The 19,223-nt window shown below is 39.0% G+C and overlaps 1 protein-coding gene across 1 annotated transcript in view; it reads left to right on the forward strand.

The window, feature by feature from the left end:
- The first annotated feature begins 11,559 nt into the window (after positions 1-11,559).
- Positions 11,560-19,223, forward strand: part of WDR89 (WD repeat domain 89) — a 40,056-nt gene continuing 32,392 nt past the window's right edge. The window contains exon 1 of the mRNA XM_054567457.1: positions 11,560-11,637. The gene's annotated coding sequence lies outside the window, so the exon portion shown is untranslated. The remainder of the gene's footprint in view (positions 11,638-19,223) is intronic.

The raw sequence follows: 19,223 nt of genomic DNA on the forward strand, positions 1-19,223 counted from the left end.
AAATGTAGGTAAGGAGTTTATAAAAATAGGTTAATTGGAAAAGAATGGCAGTCCAGCAGCGTTTCCTGGTACTTCTTTATCTGTTGATCAACAATTCTTTATCTGAGTCAGATTCCCTCCCTAGAACACAGTGACTCAGATACCATTTCCATCGCTTGCAGGCCCCCTTGGGCACAAAGGTTGAATTGCTTGTAGACCTCCTGGAGTCACATGGTCATGCGTTCCTGGAATAACAGCCTTCTGCCTGCATTAGACCTAAGACCATCAACTACGGCTAAAATCTTTAACTCTTGAGTTTCCCTTTCCATTTCACTGTCCCCAGCTTTAATAAAGGTACTCTCAAATTTTTTCCCAAAGTAATACATGTTTATAGTTTTAAAAGGACATAGTGCTAAAAGGATTACAATTAAAAAGAATAGTTCCCTGCTCTAGTCCCTGTGCTGTTCACCAGGCTGATATCTTCAACTCTTCTGTTTACCTAAATTTCAGCCATATTTCTTTTTTCCTTTTTTTCAATTAGCAGTAATCCTGCCCTGGATAAACCTCATTGGTTATGATACTGCTACTCTACAAAATTGCAGCTATATTTCTAAATAATATTCTTATAGGGTTATTTAAAAAAATTTTTAAAATATATTTATTGTTACCAGACAGCCTTCTGCTGTTCCAGAGCACTTACTGGGGTTCTGTGGCTTGCCACCTAGAGGCATAACTTTGGAGACAGGAGTTTGGTGAAAAGTAAAGTGGTTGTTTATTTAAAGGTTATATAGTTTTGGAGTGGTAGCAGGCTTCTGCCTCAGGGCCCTGCTCCCTTTAAAATATCCAAAGACAAACAACTCTGCCACCCTCTGCCAGTTCAAGAATGTGCCTGAAACCCCCTTTCCCCACTCCAAAAGTAGTGTCCTTTATGAAATGCAAATAACTGCCGCAGGATTATCCAGGTAGCTAGATAGTTTCCCAGTTGCAGTTCAGCTAGTGCTGCCACTCTCTGTGTGGAAGGGGTGCAGGTACTTGGATCCTCACCACGTGGTCCTTGGGGAACCCACAGGTCTCAGGAACTCAGGCTCCCTGCAGTTGACCAGGCTAGCCAGGGGAGGGGCAAGAAAGCACGTGTCTTGGCACATTCCATTTTAAAGACTCAGCCCAGAAATCCCTGTGCAATGGAACATCCAGCTTTTAACCAATACATGTTAATATCAGCCATGTTTGCCTTTGTTCCTTTTCCAGCTGCCATTTTGTGCAAGGGAGCCGAAGTCTTAAACCATGCATGCTCTGTACAACCTCCTTCCTGCTGAGTCACAAACTATTCAGTTGCTGGCAGCCACACAGGCTGGCGCAGCTGGGCTGGTTCATGGAGCCCTTTGGGCAGTCTCTGTTCTCTGGCGTTCCCTCCCTTTGCTGGGAAAGCAAGTTGCTTCTAATCTTCCGTCCCACTTCAGGGTTTTCTCCTCGCCCTTGCCTTCTCCCAGCAATCTGGCCTGACCCCTCTGTTACAATTTTGGAGAGAGAGGAAGGAAGAGAGTGAGAGAGAAACATCAGTGTGAGAGTGAAACACATTGGTTGCCTCCCATTTGCACTCTGACTGGAAATTAAACCCCTAACCTTTTGGTATATGGGACGATGCTCCAACTGAGCCACAGGAGCAGGGCACGGTTACTTTTTTACTTACTAATTTAAGATATCGACTTCCCACTATAGTGTCTGAGGACTTCATTCTGCCATTGCCCACCCTCCTCATTATTGTGAATGCTTTGTAGATCTTCTGGGTAGGCCTAGGATATTGACATTTTCACAAGATGTACCTTAGGGTGTATTCTCATTTATTGCTTGAGGGATGCAATGGAGAATCATTTCATGTTATAGAACATTTTTGAATTATTTCTTGTAATGTGCTTCTATTTGATATTTTGTCTTCTTATTCCGGACCTCATATTTATTGAATCTCCTACAGTGATTCTTTCTTTAACATTTTTTTTCTTTTTTCCATTTCTTTGCTTTTTATTCTATTTTCTGTGATTTTCGGCTTATGGGACAGTGCTCCAACCAAATGAACCACACTAGCCAGTGATTTTTCTTTTTGAAAGAAACAGTTTTTCTTTTAATTGCTCATGCTGTTCTAAGTGTTACAGAACATTCCCGTGCTGTTCCAGAACAGTCAGTGAGGTTCTACTGCTCATCTTCTAAAGGCAAAATTCTGGAGACAGAAATCCGGGGAAGAGGGAAACAGGTTTGTTTATTTAAAGGCTATACGGTTCTGGAGCAATGGCAGGTTTCTGCCTCAGAGCCCTGCTCCCTTTAAAACACCCAAAGACTAATAACCCTACCACCATCTACCAGGAAAGACAGGACAGGGAAGTGCCTGGAATCCCTTCTCCCACTCCTAAAAGTACTGTTCTTTGGGGAACACAGATGTCTGCCAGCTTGATCATTCAAGCAGCTTAGCTGACTACTGGTCGCAGCTCGGCTCCAGGCATCGCTCAAGTCTGTGTGCTCTTGTTGGAGTCCCACATATCACACCCAGTGCTGCCTCCGCTTTCTGCATGAACGGGGTGCTGGGAACGTTCCCAGACCATGTGGCCTGCAGGGTCCACCAGCCTCAGGAACTCAAACAGCTGTGGCAGACCAGGCTATCTAGGGGAGGGCAAAAGACCACATGTTTCCAACATGTTGCATTTTAAAGACTCTGGCCCAGATCCATGTGCAACAGTGTCTGGACTTTTTGTCAATGTGGGCCAATGTTTGCCATTTTTTGTCAGCTCTCTTGTGTCCTTGACCCTCTTGCTGATGCAATTTTGCAGAAGGGGGCAGAAGTTTCCCAGCCACACACAGGTACACAAGCGTCTGGGCCCGAAGTGGGGAGTCCAGCCTCCATGACTCGTGAAGGTTCTGTACAAGCTCCCTCCAGCTGGGTCACAAACTCACCAGTTGTTTACCCTTCCCTGGGGTAAGGAAGCCTAATTCGCAGGCTGCAGCTTCAAACCGCTACCTTGGGGTTTCTCTCTGTCCCCTGTTGGGGGACAGTGCTGGCCCTGGCACCCTTCTCCCACTACTGAGGTCCCCTCCACTTCTGTGACCTGGCCTGATTCACCCTGTTACACAAGTAGTTGTCAAGTAAATTTTTTCAAATGTACTTTTTTAACTGGATAATTTATGGGAAAAATTATTACATCCCACAAGTTTAAGTGAGAAATGATTTTCAAAGGTAGTAAATTTTTCAAAAGTAGTAAATTTTTAAAAACCAAAGATTATTATGTGTCAATTTTCAATATTGTCACTTAAGGGTGAAAAATGCTAACTAATTAGAATAATGTATTCATTACTGAGATTTAATATATTTAATGTTCCTTTTATCTTCCAAATTTTCACTTTATCAGCCTGAGAACAATTATCTGATTAGACAATTTATTCAAGTTGTCAACTCCCACTGATACTATTTTATCTCCTTCATCACCTTAATGTATTTTTTAAAGTGAAAGAAAACATGGTTCTATTGCAATGTGATATTACTGTTCAGATAATAAGATGCTGGCAATCATGATCAGATCCATCTTTATGCTTGGCACAACATAGGATATTGTGTATTTTGCCAAGAAAATTTATGGGGTAGGGGACAAAAGTAGGTTTTCAGTTGTTCATATGGAATATAATACAATAATTGATAAATTATAATATAAGAAAACACTGTCTCACATACTAACTACTGTAAATTTACTTTTGCCCCACCCTGTATAATGCTTAGAAAATTAAATCCAATCTCCTACTAAATAATTTTCTATATAGGAAATAGGAAAGAGTCAAGAAATATGTAAATTTAAAAAACATAGATAATGAGTAGAAATAATATTGGTATTTGAGTCTGGGGGCTAAACTTCCAGAACTCCTACAAAAGAAAAGAGGAGGCTTTCATATTTCTTTTAAGCTTAGATAAATGAGTTTGTATTATACTGTCACATACATCAGTTGGAGATTACATAATAAAAAGAAAAATCTTAAACATATCAGATGAGTCAGACAGTCTGTGTTTCACATAAGTTCACATCAATTCTCTTTTTTGGCTCTACTCTACTTTGTCTAACTTGATATATTTCATTTAAACTTCGTTGATTCCATTTCCTGACTCTTGTAAATTCTTGATGCTATCATTTAATATTTTCCCCTCTTTACAAGGAACATTTTCAACAATTAAAAGGCTCATCAAACATCTATTTTGTCATCCTTCCTATAATCTCTCAGAGCAAGGGGTGTTAGTAGATCAAAGGTACTAATAACCCCTAAATACCTGCAATGTAGCAAGCCCTGTGCTAGATGTTTTATTTACATTGGAGATATTGTTACTGGATGAGTAATTTGAGGATTACAGAGATTAAATAATTTGCTCAAAATCACATACCTAGTTTTGATTAATAGCCCTTATTAAAATATTTTTTAAAAATATATTTTATTGATTATGCTATTACAGTTGTCCGTTTTTTCTCCTTTTTTTTCCCCCCTCAGCCCTGCACTGCCCCTGCCCCCAGCATTTGCCTCCCTCCTCTTAATTCACGTCCATGGGTCAAACATATAAATTCTTTGGCATTTCCATTTCCTATACTATTCTTAACCACCCTCTGTCTTTTTTGTACCTACTTTTATGCTGCTTATTCCCTGTACCTCTTCCCTTATCCATCCCCCTTCCCCTCCCCTGTTTTACTGTTCATAGTTTTTGATCTCCTTTTTCTTAGATAAGTCCTTTTAACATTTCATATAATAAGGACTTGGTGATGATGAACTCCTTTAACTTGACCTTATCTGGAAAGCACTTTATCTGCTCTTCCATACTAAATGATAGCTTTGCTGGATAGAGTAATCTTGGATATAGGTCCTTGCTTTTCATGATGTTGAAAACTTCTTTCCAGCCCCTTCTTGCCTGCAAGGTTTCTTTTGAGAAATCATCTGATAGTCTTATGGGCACTGCTTTGTAGATAACTCTTTCCTTTTCTCTTGCTGCTTATAAGATTCTCTCCTTATCTTCAATCTTGGGTAACTTAATTTAGATGTGCCTTGGTGTGTGCTTCCTTGGGTCCAACCTCTTCGGGACTCCTTGAGCTTCTTGGATCTCCTGGAAGTCTATTTCCTTGGCCAGATTGGGGAAGTTCTCCTTCATTATTTTTTCAAATGAGTTTTCAATTTCTTGCTCTTCCTCTTCTTCTGACAACCCTTGATTCAGATGTTGGAACGTTTAAAGTTGTCCCAGAGGTTCCTAAGCCTCTCCTCATTTTTTTGAATTCTTGTTTCTTCATTCTGTTCTGGTTGAATGTTTATCTCTTCCTTCTGCTCTAAATTGTTGAATTGAGTCCTGGTTTCCTTCCCTTTACTGTTGGTTCCCTGTATATTTTTCTTTATTTCACTTTGCACAGCCTTCACTTTTTCCTTCATTTTGAAACCATACTCAACCAATTCAGTGAGCATCCAGATTACCAGTGTTTTGAACTGTGCATCTGATAGATTGGCTATCTCTTTGTCGCTTGGTTCTTTTTTTGGAGCTTTGATCTGTTCCTTCATTTGGTCCATATTTCTCTGTCTCAGCATGCCTGCTATGTTGGAAGGGGTGGAGCCTTAGGTGCTCGCCAGGGCGGGGCAACCCAGATTGCTGAGTTGTGATGCTGTGTGGCGGGGAGGGGTCCAAGAGGGAACAATGATGCTTGCTTGGCTCTCCGCTGGCTTTCAGTCACTTCCCCTGCTACCCACAAGCAAATTGTGCCCTTCTAGTGCTGATTCTCAGGTGGGTGGGTTTGTGTACATTTAGGATCCTGTGGGTCTCTCCAGTGGACTCTCCTGTGAGGTTGGGAGTTTGTCCTACCACCTCAACCCCCACAGGTTTTTAGAACCAGAGGTTTTGAGGCTTTCTTTTCCCACAATGGAACCCAGGATTGTGCAGCCTGTCTCACTCCCCAGCTGTTCCTCCATTTTATCCGCATGCAAATGTGAGGCCACCAGGTCCAGCAGCTGCTGCCTCTCCCTTCCGGTTCTCCAGCCACCGCCTTTCCGCCTATCCTCTCTGCCCCTCATACCAGTCTTGATGGAAGTTTCCTATTTAACTCCTTGGTTGCCAGGCTTCCATACAGTTCGATTTTCTGGCAGTTGTGGTTATATTTTGTTTATAAATTTGTTGTTGATCTTCTTTTGGTTGTGCGAGGGGCTAAGTGTATCTACCTTCACCTTCATCTTGGTCAGAAGTCTTCAAATGTTTTCTATTGTGATTATTTTGGGGGAAAGTTACTATCATCTAGAGATATAAAGAATAATATTTATAAATCAAATGATATCTGGGATTTGGTTATTAATAATCTGATAGTGATACAGAGATCTGATCAGATCACTGGAGAGGAGTAAGGAGGAACCATTGGAGGAGGTTGCCCAAGGCAACCGTAAACAGTCTAGGATGGGGTTGGCTGAGAAGCTAAAGGTTTCATGGAATTTTGGGCCAGAAGATTTAAACAGAAGGAAGGGAGACACTGTCTCTCATTCTCTTCCTTGAGGATACCTGGATGACCATGCTGTAGGTGCCTATATATCCAAAAGGACTATACTCTAAATGGAAGAAGGAATTCTGGGGGCAGCCTAGGACTGGTCTGGCCTGGTAGAGGATGGCAGGGTTATTTTTTGAGGGGGTTTTCTAGAGGAGGTGGACTCTGAGGCAGACAGAGCCTATCATTCTTCCAAAATTGTGTAGGTTTTGTATCATGTGTTGTTTTAATTTGTAAACTAACCTTCTAGAAATAAGATAATTCAAAACTAACTAGGTAAATGATAGGGGAAGGGGAACTTAATTGATAGGCTTGAGTGATTAAAGCTGGAACTCAAAAGTTAAAGATTTTAGCCTCAGTCAATAGGCTTAAGTGACTAATACAGATGGAAAGCTGTTATTCCAAAATTGTTTAGCTTTTGAATAAATACTCCTTTCCTTTTTAATTAAACCTCTGCCTCTGTAATTTTGCCTAGAGGGTGGTGGCAGGCAGCAGAAACCCAGTTGCTGTTTGGTAACAATAGGAGATGTGGTAGGATAGTGGGTACGAGTATAGATATAAGTTTAGCCACAAGTTGAAGGTGGGTGATAGGGTTATACACATAAGAATCCATAATATCATTTTATCTACATTTGTGTATGATGGAACTTTTACATACTAAACAGTTTTTAAAAGTAAGTACTATGAAAAGTAGAATCGGGACAAAATGGGTGCAAGGATTGAGAAGAAATGAGGGTATAAATTTGTAGTGGCATTTGCCTTAGCACTTCAATGACTTACAGCTTGTCCATTTAAAGCCCATATTATAGCATAAGCCCTGAATCAACTTCACATGTGTGGGCAAATAGACACTTTCATATCTTATTTAAAAAGTATATATGTTTTCTCAGCAATCCCAAGCTGCTTCTTTGGGTCCTATCCATACTTCTCTGTTTAGAACAAATTATTGTCCTGCCGTGGCTGGTGTGGCTCAGTGGATTGAGTGCTGACCTGCAAACCAAAATGTCACTGGTTTGATTCCCAGTCAAGTCACGTGCCTGGGTTGCAGGTCAGGTCCCCAGTGGGGGTGTGCAAGAGGCAACAACTGATGGATGTATCTTGTGCACATTGATGCTTCTCTCCTTCTCTTCTCCTCTCCTTCCCCTGTCCCTAAAAATAAATAAAATCTTCAAAAAATAAAAAATAAACTATGGTCCTAATTCCTAATTAAAGAGAAGACCCAGAGACTAGTTTATCAAATTCTTGGGCCATTTTCTCTTCTTCCGTTCTTCCATTCAAAGTAATTGTTATTACTTGCTCATTCTTTTTAACTTCAAAGTGGCAGGAAGTGAACATACAACTTAAAGTAGTCAATTTACCACTTTTGAGCAGCTCTGTGAAGAAGTTTTCTGGAGGTAGTTGGAACATCACTAACAGTTGCAGTACTAGTTTTGCCTCTTCCCCAACTTTCATCTCCTAAACTAAAAGCGTTAATAGTAAAGTCCATCTTAAAATGGAAGGAGTTAAAATACCACCACTATCTTGAAAAACTGTTTGGCATTGTGACTGGTATAACCCAGCTGACACCTGTCACAGGATGTCCTCACAACCCCATGCTTTGGCTTCAAGGGCAATGGTGTTGACATTTTCAAAAGCTCAAGACCTAATAGCTTGCCAGAAAGTACTCCTTACATAACAAAGTTATGCATAGCTAGGTTTGGGCCTTATGTACTGGGAAAGCTGCAAGGGGCTCTGGGATTCAAGAGTTGGACAAAGGAATAATGTACTTAGGGGTGGAGCAAGAAGCTTGAAATGCAGGCTGTTGGGCCAAGGTCTCAAGGACTAGCCAGCCAAATAAATCAGGGAATTAGAGAGGCAGGTTACATTGAAGCTTGAATGTAAGACTGTTCTTTTTTGATTTTACCAGAGATTGGAAAATGAGATTGATTTGTACATTCTGTATGCTCATACTGACCCACTCTCATATATACAAGACAGTGTCAAATATGGTTCTTTGGAATGACTTCCAAGCCTGAAACCCCACTCTTAAATGAATGATCTGAAATTCTTCATTTGTGTGTTATTGTGAAAACATTTTGTAGATGTGACTAACCTTCATAATCAGTAGACTTTAAATAAAGGAAATTATCCTACATAGCCTGGGTGGGCCTGATTCAACTAATTGAAAGGACTTAGGAGCACAACTGAGGCTTCCCAGAAGAAATTCTGCCATTTTCCAGAGCATTTTCACAATCTGTTGAGATTTTGCTTCCTGGCAATTGTCAGTTTGGCTCAAATAAACTCTCTATGGGTTTAAACGGTTTCTTATGTTGACACTGAAGTTGAGCCCTCATACAGTGGTTGAGCATGAGTACTTCCAAGTAGTATTAAGTAAAACTTGGACTTTATATTTTAATAATAACAAATACAAATATTTGCATTTTGATAATTGCAAAAATTAATATATTTTGGATATATAGGAGTTGGGGGGGGCAGTATACACATATATGTGTTCTCTGACTAGGCCTGAACTTGGGCTCCCGTGTCCTTCCTTGTAGTGTCTAGTTCTCGTAAAAATCCTGCTAAGTCATTTTAACTAGAATCCCTCTTCCTTAATATATGATTCAGTTCCTCATCATACATTTTCCCCCAGGTGATATCTGATTACCCCAGCCTGCTTTCCATAAGAATCCTATCAGTTGATCTAGCAATAATCCCCCTTATTCCTGATGTTTCCTCTTAGTAATTTTCCATTGGACTGACCCCCACAACTGCTCCTTGACTTGAAATTCCCAGTTTTTCTTGTTGTATTCAATGTTGAGCCCAATTTTTCTCCCTTAGTACAAAACCCCACCACAGTAGTCCCCCTTGAATAAAGTTTGATTTACCATCTTTAACAAATATATACATATATATATTTTTAAAAGTTTATACTGCTGTATCATTTATTTTTAAACACAGACATGAAAAATGTTGAGATTAAAAAGTAAATAAAAATAAGGGCTGTAATTGTTGGCACCTCAAGAGTCATCTTGCATTTACCTCACTTTGAGGTTGTTCCTCAAACTGTTTGCCAAAAGATGGTGTACAAAGATGATTCCAGGGTTCACATCTTTAAAGGTAGTAATGGTGCCTCGTTCAATTACTATTTTAAAATCCTCAATACATAAAATAAGTGTTTTTCTCTTTAAAATGGAACACACTGGGAGCTTCCAAAAGACTCCAAAAGTGTGAGCACTTGGGACAGTTAATACAGGTTCGCAAAATGTGCTGGCAATTCAGTCTCTCAAGCTGGTTTATCGCTGCTGAATACTGCTAACCACAGTAGCAGTCTTCATACCTGTAGTTTTTAATGGTTTTTATTCTTAGTCACATGAATTTAATTTGTATATCAATGGACCTTTGATTTAAATAGGAGGCAAAAGGAAAATACCATTAAAATGTTAGTTAAGGAAAGCATTAAAACTGATATTTCTGCATTTTTGCTTCAGGGTGATTTTCATATCCATATATTTCACTTAGTTCATCATAGAGAATATTAAAAGGAGAAATAAAGTGGTGATTACATCCAATTTGGCTCTTCTTTTATTGAAACTAAAAGAAAGTTATATCTTCCATGCCTCATTTACAAATAACAACCTAAAACCTTCTCATCATTTATAAATAAAACAAAAAATTTGAATTTGATTTTAAAATAAAAATACAATAATTCACAAAGTCAGTCATAAAAGCAGTTTTTGCTTGGCTTTAATCCTATAAAGTGTACTTAATTTTTAAACTAGAAATGTATAACTATTACATATCACAAACCCTGTTTTTTTCTTACAAAAAAGTTTGTATTACACTTTAAATGGGAAAAAGTTTGTTGAAAAGAAAAAGTCCACTTAGGAAAAGTTGTTGGTGTTTATAGGTTGATTTTTACTTTTGCAAAACACAAAAGCGATGAAGTATATTAAATGGACTCACAGAAGTAAAAGGGATTCATGATTCAATCAAGGTAGGGAAACCCTGTCTTAAAACCAATGCGTTTCCATAAAGGCTCAAAATGGACTTCATAAAACAATCTTGAATAATATGCAATGTGTTTACATTCTGAAACTATTCACACTTGATATTTTAACTACAACATTATTGTCCTGTCAGGACAGCAGCCAGTTCTGCATCATGCCATTTCAACACTGGATTTACGTAAGCAGCTGATACCCGCGCCATTACAATATAGAGAATTGTTAAATTTAGGTTACTTTTCAAATATTCTCAAATGAACATTAATACGAAAAATTAAAGACTTTTGTCCTAACACAAAAATTTTATTAACCGAAAACGTGACTATCCACTAGCAGAGCGCCAGGTACAGTTATTTCTAATATTTCTTTTACGAACATACATATGAAGTCTTTCCAGTTTTGCTAAGTGTCTTTTTGGCTTTAGTGTTGCTGACAAATGAAAGTATAAAAAGCACAACGCAGCACATTAGAATGTCAGCGGGTGTTAATAACGAATAATTCAGTAGCAACAACCACATTCAAACCACTCGGGATTTGCGCGTTCGGGATTACAAATAAGAGTTCCGTGGGGCGGAAACCAATGACACAGGCACGCCACAGAGGAAGTAAAAGACTGGTTCCTTTGAGTCACAAGTTCTAAGAATATGTGAATGTCTCAAGGCTCGATTCTTACTCTCTACCCAAGACTGGCTCGGTGGAAATTCTATCATCTAAACGCTGAATGCAACCTCCCTTTGCACAGCGTCAACTGAAGAACTCAGTCGGTCGAGGAAGAGGCGGAACTCGCTTAATTCTTGTCCTTTATTGGTCACGCACTCACCAAGCTCAACCCTTCTATCACAACCAATGAGTCTTTGAAACTTCCGTTAACGTAACGTAAGGGGCGGTGTTGTGCGGCGATAATACGTAAACTGTCTCCACAGTGGCGCTGAGAGGTCAGCTTCGTGCAATTCCTCGAGCTTCCCCGCCCCTCCTCTATCGCTTCCCCTGGGCTAGCCCGCCTGTCTGTTGCTGGCCAATCATCTTCATTTCCCTTTGCGCGAATACCCAATCGGAGAGATAGAGGGGTGGAGTTCCGGTCGTCTGCTCTGCGCCTTGAGTGAGCTCGTGTGCACCCCTGCTCCAGTTGTGGGGTTATAACTGAGGTACATTTCGTAGGGTCGGGCTGGGCGAGTGCTTGGGCCGGGCAGGTGTTTTGACGGGCGGTGGCAGTACGGGTTGAGTCTAGAACGGGCGAGTTGCTGAACGTCTGGCCCTGAGGGTAATGGGGAGGAGCCGGGAAGAGGTACGCACGCGATGGGGTTTCTGGTGCCACGGTCCTAGCCTCGGTCGAACCCGAACAGTCCTCCCCCGAGGGCTGCCGCTGCTTCCATCACTTCCTTTGGGTCATTTTTCATTAAAAGCATAACGCCCTTCTCCAAGTGTTCAAGGAAGAGTAGCCAGGGCCTTGGTTCCCCCTGCTCCTCCCTTTGTCCCCTGGCATTCTTTCCGACCCACCTCTTGAGTTTGTTAATTTTCGAGGTCAGAAAGCACGTTTTCATTTGGGAAACGACATAGTACGAACTAGGAGACCAGCTTCTCTCTTAAGCACTACGTGTGTTATCGTCTCATTTAATCCACATAGCAATTTAAGGAGGTGCTGTAACTGTTCTTATTTTCTCGCGAAGAAACTCATGTTAAATTACTAGTCCACGTGTTCTCTTTAGCTTAGTTAGCTATGACGACTTAGGTTGAGTGTGGCATTCGACTTCCAGGGACGTAAAATTAAAATGTGGTATTCCTTGTAAAATGTTGCTCTTCTTTCCTAACTTGAAGTTATTTCAGAGTACAGCATACCTGCAAGTAAATTGCTGTTATCAAGGTAAAATAACCTAATAGACAACAAAGTAGGAGTCACTATAAGCTTGGACTGGGGGAGTCACAGTGTCTGTCTCAGCTTCTTCAAGTGCTGAATTGAAAGCAATACCAACTTTGGCTACTTCCTAGAGATATGTGGATCAAATGAGAAAATGGATCTAAAATATAAACCACTGATGCTAACTACATATGACTGTTTCTCCTCAAAGTCTTTCCTGTAAAGGCTAGACTATCATTTTAACATAGTACACGGAATATATAACGGTGATAGTAACATGCAGCCTAGTATGGCTTAAGCCTATATGCCCCATGTAACTGTATTTTGCCATTATAACACGCACTTTTTTGCCCAAATTTTTGAGGGAAAAATAAGGATACACATTATACATGAGTAGTATCAATTCTGTATCTATATGATTTAATTCTTTATGCTTATGCATTAAAATATAACTCTAGAGAACAATGATGATATCCATGTGCAGAATAATACCCTGAATACAATAATCAGTTTTGTTTCTAAATATAAATAAATACATAATTGGATTAAAAAAATTAAAGCAAAAGATTTTTCTCCTGAAAGTTGGGGCCAAAAACATGGGTGCACAGTATACAAAGAATGCATTATTCACAGCAAAATATGGTACCTACCTGCTAACCTAGGGTTTAGGACAATATTCCTTGTACGTTCAAAAGTCTTGCTTCTCTGGTTTATATTCTTAACCTTAGGCTGCTGTAAATAGCATAAAGCAAAAATAGATCAGCCCACATAGCTGATTTTGTGAATTCTTTTATCTTGTGTTGTTATCCATGCAGTTTTTGAGTTGTATCTTAGTTTTAACCTAAAATCCACTTTTTTCCCTGCAACTTCTATTATTGGTTACAAATAGGACTGAAGATCATGCTTATTTTCCTGTTCCCAATGATGCTTTAAAGAACTACTTTTTTCATGATTTCTACATATTTAAGATATTTTCATTTACTTGATAGCAAAGCTCATAATTGAAAACAAGAATTTTCTCTTTCTGGAGTGCTATTTATATTTCTGTAGTTCAGTATCTTAAGGCCAATTTTGTGCAAATCATTGCTTAGCTGTTGAGAAGGTGTACAGTTCAAACCCATGTTTAAGAATGTGAACTCAGATAACGGGGATTTAAGGTAGCCATTTAAGCAAACAAAGACTGCATTCCTTTGCCCTTAAGGCTAGACTGGACTAGGCTTCACGGAGAACTAGACTGACAGTTTTCTCATCATTGATACCTCCAGTCCTCTTAGCAAGAAGAAGTAGCTTTGATGACTACAGTTTTTTGTCATTTCTTAAATGAATATAATCATTTGTTGCTCTCATGTGTGGCTGGAATTCATAATTCTCAGGAGACAGGGTCTGATAAGTTGAGTTTGTTACCATCCACTCGTTGGAATGAGATAATATGTGAAAATACCCAGCTGCCAGTAGGCATTCAGTATATAATAACTATTCAGTAAAGGTCTCTCTGTTTTCTGCCTGGAGTTGGAAAGGGAAGGGGCAAGGAGAAACACATGTAGGACATTTCTGTGGTTCAGGCCTACATTATTCATTCTCACATTTCTATGGTTAGAACTCTTGTCATGTAGTCACACCTAACTAGTTTGTTTATTTGTTTATTTATTTTTAATCCTCATCTGAGAGAGAGAGAGAGAGAAACATCAGTGTGAGAAGGAAACATTGACAGGTTGCCTCCCATATGTGCCCTGATTGGGAATCGAACCCACAACTTTTGGTGTATCAGACAGCTCACCAACCAATTGGGCCACCAAGCCAGGACCTGACTAGTTTATTTTCGTACCTGGCTAGTGATCTGATGATGATTTAGCAGTCTCTGCTATAAAGGGCAATACCTCTAATCAGCTGCTTAAGACTTGTCCTCAGCCCTTAGTTTCCAGCTTTTACTTTCTTCACCCTCTGAATTCTGTTGGCATCCAAGTGCCTCTTTAGACAACCCTATTGGACAAAGCCCTTTTTAAGCTGCCCCCCTACCTGTGCTTCATCAGGTCCACAGGAAAAAGCCTCACATCCCTTGCACAGACGAAGTGTGGGTATAGAGGCCAGTAACAATGCAGTGCAACCGTTTCTCCACAGTCTCTAAGGCTTTTTCCAGTTTGGATCCTGTATCAATAGTCTACAGGGGACCAGATCAATCAAGGCCTCTGGGTGTGGGAAAGTGGGAATGGGGAAAATTTCACAATATTTTTCTTCAGCTTTTCCAAAGAAATTCTTTATTCAGCCTCTTTGGTGCTTTTATTCCCTCAAAATGAATGTCAAGCTAATGATTGCAAAACTAGTTTTAAGCCATCTTTGCAAGCCCAGTGTGACCAGTCACCTAACTTTGGGATGTGAGGGTTTAGTGTGCACTGTTTAGGCTGCAAAGCTTTTATTTTGGTACACTTAAACTTGGTTTATTGGACTTTTTTGATAATTAGTTATATAACTGATTAAAAAATTTCTCCTAGTTATCCAAACCTAAGCTATTTGACTATTTGTTAAATATTCCCATTTGGTTCACTAGCCCTCTCTAATCCTTGGTTGAGTAGTAATCTTATACAAATATAAAGAAATGAACATTTTAAAAAAATCTGTGAAGCTGATGATTTCTGGGAAACCAGCATTTCTCAGTGACAAATTTTTTTTTTGTTTTCCCCATCATGCAGAGTCATTCAATCTTATAAGTTGCCTTATTTGGTTTAGAATAAATTTCAGTGACTGAGATTAATCTAGTTGGAAGTGATTCTTCAAAAAATACATTTTATTGATTATGCTCTTATACTTGTCCCAACTTGTCCACCTTTGCCTCTCTCTACCCGGTATACCCATTCCCTTCAGCAATACCCCTCCCACCTTAGTTCATGTCCATGGGTCATGCATATAAATTCTTTGCTTCTCCATTTCCTATACTATTCTTAACCTCTCCCTGTTTATTTTGTACCTACCATCATGCTTCTTATTCCCCCCATTCTCCTCCCTTGCCCTCATTCTGATCTCCATTTCTGTGATTCTTTTCCTGTTCCAGTTGTTTGCTTAGTTTGTTTTTGTTTTTATTTTTTAGATTCAGTTGTTGATGTTTATTGTCATTTTACTGCTCAGTTTTGACCTTTTCCTTAGATAAATCCCTTTAACATTTCATGTAATAATGGCTTGTTGATCATGAACTCCTTTAGCTTTACCTTATCTGGGAAGCGCTTTATCCTCCCTTCCTTTCTAAATGATAGCTTTGCTGGATAGATTAATCTAGGTTGTAGGTCCTTGCTTCTCATCACTTTGAATACTTCTTGCCAGTCACTTCTAGCCTGCAAAGTTTCTTTTAAGAAATCAGCTCATAGTATTATGGGAACCCCTTTGTAGATAACTCTCCTTTTCTCTTGCTGCTTTTAATAGTCTCTCTTTATCTTTAACTTTTGACATATTGTGATCCGTCTTGGTGTGGTCCTCTGTGAGTCCAACTTGTTTGGGATTTTCTGTGCTTTCCGGACTTGTATGTCTATTTCCTTCATCAGATTGGGGAAGTTTTCTTTCGTTATTTTTTCAGAAAGTTTCCCAGTTTCTTGCTGCTTTGCCTCTTCTCCTTCTGGTATCCCTATGATTCGGATGTTGATATATTTGAGGATGTTCCAGAGGCTCCTTATATTGACCTTGTTTTTCTAATTCTTTTTTTCTTCTTGCTGTTCTTATTGAATGCTTATTTCTTTCTTATGTTTCAGATCGTTGCTTTGAATCTCAGCTTCATCCCCTCCGGTATTAGTTCCCTATAGATTTTTCTTTATTTCACTTTATGTAACCTTCAGTTCTGCCTGTTCTTTTTTATGCTGTTGAAGTACCCAGTGAGTTCCTTGAGCATCCTGATCACCAGTATTTTGAACTCTGCATCTGATAGATTGCTTATCTCTATTTTGTTGAGGTTTTTTTTTTTGAGTTTTGTTCTGACATTTGGGTCATATTTCTTTGTCTCATTTTGGCAGCTTTCCTGTGTTTGTTTCTGTGTATTAGGTAGAGCTGCTTTGACTCCCTGTCTTAGTAGCATGGCCTATTGTAGAAAAGGCAACTGTAAATTGTGCGGGACAGAACCTTTGGGAATCACCAGGGTAGGGCAACCCACTGCACCACTTTGTGGCTCAGTGTGGGGCAGGGCACTTAGAGGGGCCACAGTGCTGCTGCCTGGATTCTGTAGGTTTGCCTGGCACTCGTTCTTTTTCCAGTCACTTCACTTCCTCCCGTATGCAACTGGTGCCCTTCCAGCTGTTGCCCTGTGCTCAATCCCAGAGGGTGTGGGTCTGCGTAAGTTCAAAGTCCCTGTGGGCCCTTGAAGAGGAAACTCCTGTAAATCTGGCAGTTTCTTCAGCTGTCCCAACCGCCACTGGTTTTTATAGCCAGAAATTATGGGCATTTATCTTCCCAGCACTGGAATCCTGGACTGTGTGGTCTAGCCTGGGGCTGGGTTCCCTTGCTCCCCAGGTGTCCCTCCCAATTTTTACTCACCACACGTGAATACTGCACATTCAACCAACTTTCTGCGCTACAGTGCATCTCTGCACCTCTCCACTCCTCTCCACTTCTGTGCCCCCCAGCTGTCTGGATGAATGGGGCTTCTTTAAATCCTTGGTTGTTGGACATCCTTACAGCTCGATTTTCTGATGGTTGTGGGTGATACTTGTTTTGAGGTCTAGTTGTAATTTTTCTGTACTTGTGCAAGGAGGTATAATATGTTTACCTATGCTTCTATCTTGACCAGAGAAAATGTTTTTTATTTAAGTTCTTGAAAAATAGTACTATTGTAGGGTTGTATTATTTCACATTTTTAACATTTGAAATTGGATTCACTTAGCTTTAATAAGTGCAGGTTTTTCTTGGGCTGCACTGATTTAAATTGTACATTCTACAATAATGAGAGTTTTAGCAATATTCTTGATGTTTTAAAGATCATAAGACTTCATTATGTATTCTATATTTTCCAGATTTTCTGGGCTAAACATTAATTATGATACAACTTGAGAAGTATGAAGCATAAAATTGTTGGCAACATCATATGATAGAAAGCACTTGGAATCAGAGGATTGCTCTAGCTAGACCATGCAAAGTATTTAGCTTTTCCTAGCTTTAGTTCACTTATTTGTAAAGCAGGAATGATAGTACATGTCCTCTTTAACTCTTGGAGTTGTGAAAGTCAGGTGAAATGGCAAATGCTCTAGTCCTTTGCAGTATGTGACACTTTTATTAAAAAAATTAAAGTTACATTAAGTATTTATTGTACCTTAAAAAGGTTCAAATTCAGCATTAATTCTGTTGTGGACTCCACAAGTTCATGTGGTTTTTTGTTTTTTTTTAAAAGCTTTACCACAGTTGTTCACCTCTTCATAAATGGACTGGATCAAAAAATAATACAAATCTTGTCATCAAGTATTTTATAAGCTATATTTATTGATTTTAGAGAGCAAAGGGTGAGGAGAGAGATAGAAACATTGATATGAGAGAGACAGAAACATTGATTAGTTGCCTTGCATATGTGCCCCAACCAGGAATTAAACCCGCAACTTAGGTATGTGCCTTGACTGGGAATCAGTCCCCTAAACTTTTGGTGTACAGGATGACACTCCAACCAAGCCACATTGCAAGCGCTGTCTATAAAATCTTTTAAGTTAATATTAGTGTTAAGTAATATTAGTCTCCAAATTTCATCGCTGCTTTTCTATCAATACAATTCCATATAAAAATTAAAAGAAACCTCTTCTTCCAAACACTAATGTTTGGTGTACTATTATAATGAAAATTATTTTCCTGATAATTTAGCTTAGTCTGTTTATTATGACAGTTAAGATACTTCTTTTACATGTTCCTTCATGTTAGTTTGTATACTGAGATAAGTTACTGTCTCCATCCTTTTTATGGCCATTCATCCTGATTATTATTACTTTTTATTGGCTTTTGAAAAAAGAATTTCACCATTCCTTGAATTGCAGCGGAGCTAGTGGTTAAGAGCAGATTCTTCAACTAAACTGCCTGAATTGAGTATTGGCTCCAATTAATAGCTTTGTGATCTTGAGCTGGTTACATGTAACCATTCTGTGCTTCAATTTCCCATTTATGAAATGGGATAATTACAGGTGCTTCATAGGATGTTGAGAATTAAATGAGTAAATATTTGTGAAGTGTTAAAACAGTGTCTGACAAACACTTAAATAAATTCCTCATTGATTTTATTCAATATCATTATCAAGTATTAATGTGAAATAATAGCTAAAAGAGAAAAAGCTGTCGGTGATAACTTGTATTTTAAATTTATTTTATGTTATAGCTGATATTATTTTAAATCTTTCTTTAAGTCTGTAAACATGGCACGGGCAACCAAAATTTGCACTGAACTTGACATCATTGGTATTGCCATCATCTTAAAAGTTTTTTTCTTAGTGTTAAGACTTTCCACATGTATATGCTTTAAAAAATATTTTAACTCCATATTGCTTGTTTTTTTAATTAATGATGATTCATTTCATTTAGTGCAAATAAGAATTATAACACCATTTTTACATTTGAATGGCCATTTAAAAAAGCTTTGTAAAATACGTCCTTTGTATCATTTAAGAGTCAGTGTAAGAAAACATTTAAGAGTGTGGGCTCTTGAATCATGTTTGAGTTCTAGTTCCTACTATGCATTTGTGAGCCAAATGACCATTGGCAAATCACATACCTTTTCTGAGCCTCCCTTTTCTAATTATAAAATGGGGGAAGTAAGTGTACTTACTTTATAGGGTTGTCCAGAGTGTTAAATGAGATATGCATATAAAGCATTTAGAACAGGGCCTGACATACAGCAAGAAATCAGTATACCTTAGTTACTGTTGTGTCATT

This window comes from Pteronotus mesoamericanus, unplaced genomic scaffold, assembly GCF_021234165.1.
Source record: "Pteronotus mesoamericanus isolate MK-2021 breed Mesoamerican mustached bat unplaced genomic scaffold, CSHL_Meso_final contig_182, whole genome shotgun sequence".
In the NCBI taxonomy this organism is placed as follows: Eukaryota; Metazoa; Chordata; class Mammalia; order Chiroptera; family Mormoopidae; genus Pteronotus; species Pteronotus mesoamericanus.